The sequence below is a fragment of the Medicago sativa genome, chromosome 8, assembly GCF_051527215.1.
Source record: "Medicago sativa cultivar Bolivia chromosome 8, Bolivia_mono, whole genome shotgun sequence".
Taxonomy (NCBI): Eukaryota; Viridiplantae; Streptophyta; class Magnoliopsida; order Fabales; family Fabaceae; genus Medicago; species Medicago sativa.
The window spans coordinates 77,756,632-77,768,120 of NC_140756.1; the positions used below are offsets into that span (position 1 = coordinate 77,756,632).

At 33.3% G+C, this 11,489-nt stretch overlaps 1 pseudogene; it reads left to right on the forward strand.

Annotated features, from left to right (window-relative positions):
* Nucleotides 1-8,703: 8,703 nt before the first annotated feature.
* Nucleotides 8,704-9,475, forward strand: LOC146901795 (agamous-like MADS-box protein AP3; annotated as a pseudogene).
* Nucleotides 9,476-11,489: the final 2,014 nt, after the last annotated feature.

Here is an 11,489-nt window from a genome sequence, read left to right on the forward strand (position 1 = left end):
ATGAATTTTTCATTCACATAGGTGACATTATTTAACCATTGAAACCTAAAAGGATAACATGAATTTGACATTCATAGGTGACACTATTTAACCATTAAAACCTAAAAGAAAAAGTAGAAAAAAGACCAATAAAAGGCCGAACAGAAAGCAAAAATCAGTTGAGACTTCGTGCCATAAGATGGAATATAAGTTACAGCATGTGAGTAAAAAAGCTCAAAGTTTAACAAAATGTTCTTTTAAAAACTGCCACAAAAAAACATTTCCCACCGGAGCAGATGAATGGTGATTCAAGATACCGCCAGAAGCAGCCTACAATGTGGAATGGTAACTTACCAGAGGAAAAAGGTAATTTGACAGATTCATGAAAGTAGGACCATCAATGAGCTTCACAAACTAGACAGGGTTTTTATCGTTTCAATCAAATAAACTATATTGCAAAGACCACTCTACTGTATACCACATGCATGTTGAAAAGAAAATTCCATCAAGTCTTCGGCATATAAGATGTAAATTAGAAAATAACGTATAAGTACAATCTATGAAAGATCACTATCTACTTTTGATAGCTAAACAGATTATTACTCATGATGGTCATTTAGTTATGGACCAATCAAGTTAAAAATTATCAGAGAAAACAATCTCACATTACATTTCTACACATAAGACTTGTAATTGAAGAAAGTAGGCTGCGTACAATCAATCACGAAGCCTTCTCACCAGCATCCTCCACATCAAGTTTCTGCAAAGAGGTACTAAATGTTAGATAAAGATATGTGTGCTCAACGAGATTTAACAATAAGATCAAAATATCATAATTCGTAAGTCATGAAAAGTGAAACAATCCATAAATATTGTACTTGCGGTGAGTACAATGGTATAGACCCTGCCGGCGATGTACCAAGCTAGAGGTCTTTAATGTAGTGATTTGTGACCATGATGATAGTAACCTGATCTTGATCTCTTATTTATACTAGCTTTATGCCTAGTGAGAAGCGCAACGGCTTTAGGCTTAATCTCGGATGTGGGCTACCAGATTCCGCTCTTCCAGGAATGTGGCCTTCATCCGATATCCCACCCCTTCGTGCTTATCCTCTTGAGACCCAGTCAGAAGCACATGTTTTCCATGTGGGGACTGAGTCAAAAGCATAATGGCTTCTGAATCTATCTCGGATACGGGTCACTAGGCTCCGCTCCTTTATGGGTCATGACAGGGGGACTCCTTCGCTCCCGAAATGAATATCTCGTCCACATGTCGAGCATGTGGCCAACCAACTCGTCTGTCCCAACTTAAGCCATCACATGTCTTTCACGTGACTAGGTGATGATGGGCTACGTCTATTATGACAGAGGGGTATGGGGGTATATTTATTATGACAGTCCAAATATTAACCCAACACAGAGACATGAAGACCAACCCATACTTTAGCAGCATTTTAGAAGAATTTGGATACTCACTTTAAACATAAAAGTAAAACATTTCCATTGTTGAAGAGAAAATCAATCGCATCAATTATTGATTTTTTCATTAACAAAAATGCCTTGCTTTTGGATAAACAGCTAATTTGCAGCTTATAGCATATGAGCTTGTTGATATTTTTAATAAATAGTAAATAATTATTTTTACTGACATAAATATATTCTAGCTTACTCTCTAAGCTACTTAGCATAGAATATTATGTAGAATATTCCTTCTATAAATATATTATAGCTTACTCTCTAAGCTACTTGGCTCCTATATAATAAACCTTCCTAGTGCTATTCAGTCACACGATTTTCAACATATTATGTCTCTCTTTTCTCTTTTATTCAACATGGGATCAGACTCTCTTTCAAGATCCACTAGGCCATCCACCGTTTATATCCACACTCTAGATGTCCAGGCCTGAACGTGAGGGGGTGTGTTAAATAGTCCTGGATAAGATATGGGCTGGCAGTGTGTTTATAAGCGGGGGCAATCCTCACCTCTCGTAAGCCGGTTTTGTGCGATTGTGTAAGACCCAACCACAATTTCTAAGAGAGCTTATCATGATAAGCAATTATTTATAAGTTATTTCAACAACAAAATATAAATTTAATTTTTTTTCGTATAAGCTATAATCTCTTTTCATAAGCTATCTTGGAGAGCTTACGGAAATAAGCTGAAAACAACTTATTAGCATGTCATAAACTGATTTCATAGGTTTCCCCAACTATTGAACAATTAATTGTATAAAATATGAATGATCAAGGAAAAACAAACACAATAAGCCAAATCAAGTAACAATTCTACAATTTTCGATACGAATTCAGCGACTAAACTAAATTGATTGATGCAAACAGTACTAAATATGAATTAATTGGCGAAATGAAGATTGAAACAAAGTAATTGGATAAGATAAAACGCATTGAGAGAGAGAGAGAGAGAAAGAGGGTTACGGATTGAGCTTTGTGCCAAGCAAGGCCTTTGTAAACATTAACGGAGAAAGTGCCGGTGAGGTAGATAGTAGTGATGCCGAGAGTTGCTGTGAAAGCCTTGAAAGTGTAATCCCCAATCTTACCAGCTATTCCCATTTTCGATTCACAACACAAACTAAGGTTTTGTTTTCCACGCTCACACACCCTTACGAAGTTATACTCTCGTTCTCATGATTCTATTTAAATTATTATTATTTTAAAATAAAATAAATAGATCTTATTATTCATAATTCTTTTGATAGTTAAAAACAAAACAAAAAAACTTCAAATTTAATTTAGGGTCTAAGGGCATTTGTTGAGAGAGGAAGTTTTATATTGAAAATAATATTTATAGATAGATATTGGGATATTTGTGGGAGCACAATTTTTTATATTACACTAATGTGGTTGAACAAAAAAAAAAAAAAAAAAAGAGTAATGTGATTGTAAGTAGATGAGTTTTAAGTTACTGTAGTGGAGACTAATATTGTTCTTATAAAAAGTAAGGATAATTTTGTTTCAATAGGGGATTTCAGACCGCTTTTACTTTATAATGGTTTGTGCAAAGTTATTTTGTAGTTTCTAGCGAATAGGATGAAACATCGACAATTGAAGCGTCACAAGAATAGTTGATGTTTGTAGAAAATAGATCAATTTTAGTAATGTCTTGGTAGCGTAGGAAATTCTCCACCATATGAAGTGTAAGGCGAGGGGCAAAATGGGAGAGGTGGCGTTGAAGATTGACATAAGCAAAGTTTACGATCGAGTAAATTGACAACATGTAAAAGATATGATGGGACATATGGGATTTCGTGAGAAATGGATTAATATGACGGGGATGTGTATGAAAGTGAAAAGTATCATGTGCAAGTAAATGGTGAGGGAATTAGTTTGCAAAAATCGGACAGAGGACTCCGTCAAGCGGACCCTCTATCACCTTATCTCTTTATCATATCAGGGAGCACCGCTCCTTACACGCTTATTATTTGCTTACAATTGTTTTTTGTTTTGCAGGGCCAAAAAGAGAGAAGTCAGAGCTTTACTTGATACCCTCCACAAATACGACGAGTTATCAACCAGGTATCAACATGGAAAAATTAAAGATCAATTTTAGTAGAAATACTAGTGCTCAAATGAAGGAATAAATACAATGAATTTTTGAAAGTGACGAAAATTGTGAATCAAGCAAGTATCTGGGGTTGCCCTCTATCACTGTAGGAAAAATAAGATTATTTTCAACTACATTTGAGATCACATAATGAAGCGCGTTCAGAGCTGGTCAAGAAAACACTTATCTAAAGCGGATAGAGAGGTAATTATAAAACATGTTGCACAATCAATACTGACATGCGTGTATGAGTATTTTTCTTCTTCCGTCCACCCTAGGTGATGAGATTCAACATATGTTAAATTCTTTCTGGTAGGGGTCTGAACATAAGCAGCGGAAAAGGTATAAACTAGTCGAGTAGAGATAAAATAACAACCAAGAAATGAACATGGAGGAATGGACTTTTCACATCTCTATGGCTTTAATTTAGCCATGCTAGGGAAGCAAGGTTGAAATTTAATTACTAACCATTTCTATAGCTTTCAAGAGAACAAGTGAATCACCCATGGATAAATTTGGAAAATTTCAAGAAGATAGTCCATCTCTAATATTTCTCTATCACAAGATCCCAAAATACCAATTTTTGCAGATTATTAGAATAGGAAGACCCACATTTTAAAGGAGTCTTACCTGCTTTAAAGCTTAGTGTTGCAGCAACTTCATTTAATTAAGAATCGCCAACGTTAATGCCGATCAACAAACTCTTGTACACGTTTATGTAACTGAAAAATTAGTTTAACATCATAAGAGCAACGTTAGACCCTTTACGGGCTACTGGTCAACCCTTATTTATTTTCATTTTTTTAATTACAAAAGGTCCCACACATTTTTTTATAGCATTATTTTTATTATCCAAAAAATAAAATAAATAAAGAGAAAAGAGAAATATAAACATGAATGTTTTGGGGTGGTACAACCCCCTGAAAGTGAGTTGAGATCTACTCCATTTGCTAAAAACAAATGGATAATGTCATTTGATGAGAAATAGATACAAAAAAGTATGTAATGGGTCCTACCATTAAGTGTGCCCCACTACTATTAATTATTCCCAAACTTCTTTGTGTCTTTATCTCTCTAAATGGAAGAAATGGAGAGGATCTTGACTCCATGAAAGTTTGCCAGCTTCCATCTTAGAAACTTTTCAAGTTTTACAATTCATAAAAACTTGACGGTTGATGTTGATGTTGATGAGCATGCTCTTTAATTAATTTACTAGCTTCCATCTTAAGTTTTACAATTCAACGACAATTCCAGTTGATGTTAATGAGCATGCTCTTTAATTTGGCGGTTCTGAAGCTTTCAAGAAGGATATCTCTGAGTCTTTAGGTTACTTGGTTAGCTACTATCTTAATTGTGTGGAGGGAGTGCAATACTCGAATCTTCAGTAATAAATTGTTAAATCTAAGCATCTCCTTGATCGTATCAAACTTCATTCTTAACTAGTGGTGGCTAAAAATGCATAAACCACTTTCATCCTTGGTGGTCCAAACGGTTGACGTGTTTTAGTTTTGGCTTATTGTTTTGAGTTCCTTTTTTTGATACGTTAGTTCTCTAGTTTTTTCAGTTTTGTATATACTCTTTTATCCCTTCGATGCACTCCTTGTGCTTATTAGGGACGTTATATCAATTTTGCTTTTGCCCTCTTTAGAAAAAGATAGGCTTAAATGCACTTTTGGCCCCCTATGTTTCAAAAAGTTGCGATTTTGGCCCCCTATTAAAAAAAATCACTTTCCAGCCCCCCAACTTCACCCCCTTTTGCAAACTAATAGGCCCCTTTTGATTTTGACCTGGTCAAAGTTTAAGTATCCACTCAATGGGCAACACGTGGCAAATTTTTTTAAATTAAAAATAAAAAATGCCACATATTTTTTATTGAAATTAAATAATTAAAAGAAATTAAAAAAAACATCCAAAAAATTTTTAAAAAAAAAGAAAAAAGCTCAAAAATTAAAAAAAGCATTTATGTGCAACCGCATGAATTGTGCAAGATCTGGAAACGGAAACGGCCTACATGTTCTTCCCCAAAACCACCATATCTGCAAAAGAATGAACCCACATATCATGTTTATGTGATCTATAAACAACATATCTTCATCAATATTTTTCAACACATGTCTCTTCCCCTCTTTTCTCTCTTCTCCGTTTTGCTTTCGTCGGTGCTCCGAAGAGTACTTTCGGCTCTGATTTAAGTGATTCTGGTGCACAACAAACTGTTTTTGTCTGGTTCCGATTCGTTTGGTTGTGGTAACTACGTCAGAGCCAGAAACGGTGACGATGTCGAAGGAAGCGAAGGAGGATGACGGTCCTTTAACTTCGCTGTTGCTTTCTCTTCCAGGTGAGGATGTTGCGGTTCCGATTAGTCCTTCGCCGGTAAATGATGTAACAGTGAAAGCTTTTGAAGAGGTTGGGATTGGAGTTGTGAATTTGAGTGGTGAATTTCTCTCGTTTTTTCAAAAAAGAAAATTTGTATTTAAATGTTGTTTCTTTGCATTCAAAAAAGAAAAATTGTATTTGAATGTTGTATTTGAAGTTGGGATTGGAGCTGTGAATTTGAGTGGTGAATGTTGTTTGCATCGATTTTTGTATTTTCTGGGTTTGATTCTATGAGATCTTCATCTTCATGGGTTGATTTGGCTGCATATTCCGCCGTCGAAAATACACCATCACTGCCTTCTGTTGTGTTGTTGCTATCACTGCCTTCATGAGATCTTCATCTTCATGGGTTTGATACTATGAGATCTTCATCTTCATGTGACCAGAGGTGGTGGTGTTGTGTTTCTGGAATTAGTTGTGTTGTGTTTTTAGGAGAAGAGAGTGAAGGAGGCAGTTGTCTTGTGTTTATGGAATTTTTAGTGGAAGAATGATGAATATGTTGTTGAAGGGGATGAATATGTTGTTTCTGGAATTAGTCACGTTCCATCCTTTGCCCTTACCTTTTCTTTAATTTTTAAAAAACACATTTGGCTTTGTTTTTTTTTATTTTTGAGCTTTTTTTTTATTTTTTTTTGGATGTTTTTTTAAATTTCTTTTAATTATTTAATTTCAATAAAAAATATGTGGCATTTTTTATTTTTAATTTAAATTTTTTTGCCACGTGTCGCCCATTGAGTGGATACTTAAACTTTGACCAGGTCAAAATCAAAAGGGGCCTATTAGTTGCAAAAGGGGGTGAAGTTGGGGGGCTGGAAAGTGATTTTTTTTAATAGGGGGCCAAAATCGCAACTTTTTGAAACATAGGGGGCCAAAAGTGCATTTTAGCCAAAAAGATAAGGCAACGCTCCATCAATTTTGTGTTGTATACTATTCTAAGACATAATATTTTCTGATGTGGTGCAGGAGGCATGATCGTCTGATGTAACGTAACATGTTATATGATAAAGTGGTCACCTTAGATGGACTTGCATCTAATCTTCTTATCGGGTCTATTTGCCATGTTCTTTATGGATTTTTTTGGTTAGACAACACATCGAATAAACTAATTGGGCCGAGTCTTTTAAGTTGTATATTTTTAAAGTTTTTTTTCCACTCTCCGGGCTTCTTGTGCGCACTACAAACATTTCAAAATACAATCTAGACAATGTAAAAACTCTCTCTAACACCCTACAACATTTTGGATTTCATAATTCAAACAAACTGGAAAATTAAACTCATATTTAAGTTGTATATTTTTAAAGTTTTTTTTTTCCCACTCTCCGGACTTCTTGTGCGCACTACAAACAGTTCAAATTATACAATCTAAACAATGTAAAAACTCCCTCAAACACCTATAACATTTTGGATTTCATAATTCAAACAAATTCGAAAAATAAACTCATATTTTAAAGACTAAGTACTTTATTTCCAATGCTAAGGAAAAGTACTTTATAACCGTATAGTCCATTTCCATATTTTAAATCCAAATATCAAACTCTGATTTTAATATAGATATACTATTCCTAATAGATTTTGAAGGAATATAATCCTATTAAAAGATTTTTGTCAAAATAAAAGTAAATCTTTTATTCAACACATACAATAAAAAACGCACTTTGGTAGAAACATTATTATTTTTTTTTTTGAAGGAAGGTAGAAACATTATTGTCGATCGGTCAAAAAATTTCGCCGTCAATAATAAAAGACATGCCCCCTTTCTTTGAAACTTGATAGACAAGTTTTACCAAAAAAAAAAAAATTAGGGCAAAAAAATAAATAAATATTTTTTTATCAAAATAAAATTAAACTAAATCTTTTAACACATATAAGAAACGCACGTTGGTAAATCCTAATAGTTCAATGAAAGATTTTTATCAAAATAAAATTATACTAAATCTTTTTTATCAAAATAAAATAAAATTAAATCTTTTAACAAATATAAGAAAGAACGCACGAAATTTCGCCGTGTAATAATTAGGGCAACAAGAAACTTTTTTTGCGTAGATTTTGTTTCCCAAATTAAGCTATAAGCCCACAATCCTAATCTATAAATACATCTCTTGTTACACTAAACCCTTACTTCACTCTTTTTGTCTTTGAATATCACAACACAAACTCTTCAAGAAAACAAGAATATCACATTCACAGCACAACATCACAAAAGTCTTTGAAGATCGTCTCCACCGTTAAGGTAAAAACACGTTGATTGTTTTAGTATGTTCTTTAACGCAATTTTTATTTTTGTTCTTGTTTTATGTTTTTTGTTTTAGTATGTTTTTTGTTTTTCTCTTCTCTTTATGTGTCATTCTATGTAAATAACCATTCAACTTGCACACAGAAAGAAAAGATTCAACTCACAAGTTTTATTTTGTCAAAAAAAAAAAAAAAAAAAACTCACAACGTTTTATGTCTGCATGTTAGCTTTGATAATCCTCTAATATTTCTTATATCTTTATGTTGTTTATATTCTTTACTGTATTATATTCTTATATTCTTTTATGTTGTTGATTTTTCTTACTGCATTGAAACCTTAGATTTCTACTGTTATTTCTTTCGTTCTTACATACTTTAACGTTACCAGTATTATTATATTATAATTCTGTTACATTGGTTTTTTATTTTACAAGACTCTCAAGTATTGGTTTTTTATAGGATTCAGCAAGAAAAGGGGCATTGTTATTATTTAAGAAAATTGTTTCAGAAATTTTGACTAGTTTTTCTAACTGTTGTTTTTTCTTTAAATTTGTAGAATGGGTCGCGCAAAAATACCTATGAAATACATCCAAAATGCAAAATCTCGCAAACTAACTTTCAAACAGAGAAAGCATGGATTAGAAAAGAAAATTTCTGAATTTTGTAAGAAGTCTGGAGCAAAGGCTTTGCTTTATTGTGTATGATGGTGATCATAATAATGTTGAACCAACGACATGGCCAGAAGACCTTACAAGTGTAAACTCCTTGCTTCAAGAGTATCAGAATCAAAAGATTGAGAAAACTCCTGAGATATTTGATGTTAAGGACTACTTTGAAAATAAGATAGAAAAGGTTGAAACAAAGATTAACAAAGTGCGGAGAGATATCCTCAGTAAGATCTACCCAACTTGGCATCCACATTTTAGTAACTTGGATGAGAATCAACTCAGAGACTTCATTGCTACAATAAATGCTAAGATTCAAGCTTGCAACCACAAAATTAGCATGTTGAAAAACATGCAACAAATAGAAACTAGCACCTTGGATATATGTGAGATGATTGATTTTTCTGATCTTGGTGATTTTCCTCCTAGTTCACCATCAAACCAACTTAGTGGGCTTGTGGAGAGGAATGGCCAAGTTGTTGATCCTGATTATACAAGTGAGATGGTGGATTTCACTAGTCTTGGTGATTTGCCTCCAAGTTCATCAGCAAACCAACTTAGTCAACTTGTTGATCTTGATGACTGGATAAATCAATTAGATGATGGTGTTTTGTGCTGGGATTGTCAACCTGATGAGTTTGTTTGGAAAGATTTTTCTTTTTAATCTCAGAAAGAAGAGGGTGGTGCAAGTTTTGATGGTTTGAAACTAGGTTCTTGTTTGTATTTTGTTCTGATTATGTATATACAAATTGCATTTATATTGACTTGAGTTTAAGTTTTCTATGTTTGTGTTGTGAACTTGGTTTTATGTTCATGTTTACTTTAATCCATAGGGTTGTTTAATTTAAGTTTGTGTCAGATATTCATTTGATCCATCAACAGCACATATAATTTATGTTCTATAGATATATATTGTTAGCAATTGCTCTCTAAGGATGAAAGAAAAGTATATATACCGATATATTATGAACATGTTCCATTACTCCATCAACTCAGCACTTTACCCTCTAGAGTATAGGTCTCACTTTGAACATACAAGACACATAAACATATTGTAAAACTCTGAAGAGGCCGCCTCATCTTACATAAAAATAATTTAGCCTGTTTACTTCTTGAAAACATTCTATTTTCATTTAAAATGTGTGTTAGTTTATCTCCTTAACAAAGAGATACGAGAATCTTGAAGTGAGTCATTCTAATGGAAAGAAGATAAAGTGTTGACTAAGAATGTTGCATTTCCGAAAATATTGAAAACACTTCTTTCTACATTTTTATTGTTTCTGGAAATGCAAGACCTTCCCTTCAAAGGTCTCTTTTCTCCGAGTTAACATGTAAAACCAACACAAGTTTTAGGGATTGAAAATAGTAAATGTTTTCACAAAGTAAATGAACCCTTAAGTTCATAGAACTAGATTTCTATGAAGAGGATGTATTTTTATGACAACCAGAACCATAATCAATGTGGCATCCTTATAACACCACAGAAAGATAGGAGTCGAATTTGCAATGCACATATATAAATGCTCAATCCCAAAAAAATTAAATGGAAGATATTTACAATTTTTCAGAAGAAGACACACTCAAGTTATTATGGTTCACACAATCTGAGCTAGTTTAGTCGCCACAATACGTGAGATTTTTTAATATGGTGCATACGTGAGATTTTTTAATATGGTGCTTTGAGATACCCTCTAATGACAACTCATCTTACGTTATTTTCAGCATATTTTTCAGTCATTTTAGTTAGGTTTTGATCCAATTTAGAGGAGTTTCAAATAATTGACTATGATTTTTGGGATATTTTGAAATGTTTTCATTTCAAGTCATATAAATCTAGTTTTCCCAAAACCAAACCGTTCTTTGGTCTTTTTGATGTAATTCAATGCAAAATTATGCAAATCGGCAAAGCAAAGCATCTCATAAGGATTTGGGAAGACAATAGATGATGATTCAAGAGACCTCTGAAGATATTACAAAGTGGAGAAATTCTATTCCAAGTCCCAAGATAAGTTTCAAGAAGAAAAAACACTCAAAAAGACTGAGAAAAAGACGAAAACGCATTGGAGGACAGCTCTGGCGCGCCCCGGGTGTGTGAATTAGTGCAAAAAATACACTGGCGCGTGAGGTGTGTTCGCCTTTGGGAAAAAAACAGCTTTTTGTTGTTTTTCTCTGCGGGTTTGAGGGAAAAACCCAATTTTTCAGCTCAAATCCACTCATAAATCAGCATATAAATACAACTCTTCTCATTCACAATCATTCATTCAGAATGAATAGGTCCTTAGATGGACTTGAATCTAATCCCCTTATTGGAATTCTTATTTACCATGTTCTTTATGGATTTTCTTGTTAGACGACCCTTGGAATAAATTAATTGGGTTGAGTCTTTTAAGTCTATATTTTTAAAGAACTTTTTCCCAGTCTTTAAGCTTCTTGTGCACATTAGAACATTTCGGATTATGTAATCTAGATAGTTTAAAAACACCCTACATCGTTTTGGATTTCATAATCCAAACCAGATGGAAAAATAAACTCTCATATTTTTAAATACTAAGAAAAGTACTCTATTTCCGTATAGTTCATTTCAATATTTTAAATTCAAATATCAAACTCTGATTTTATTTTCTTTGATAACATCAAACTTTGATTTTAATATATAGATATAATATCACCAATAGTTT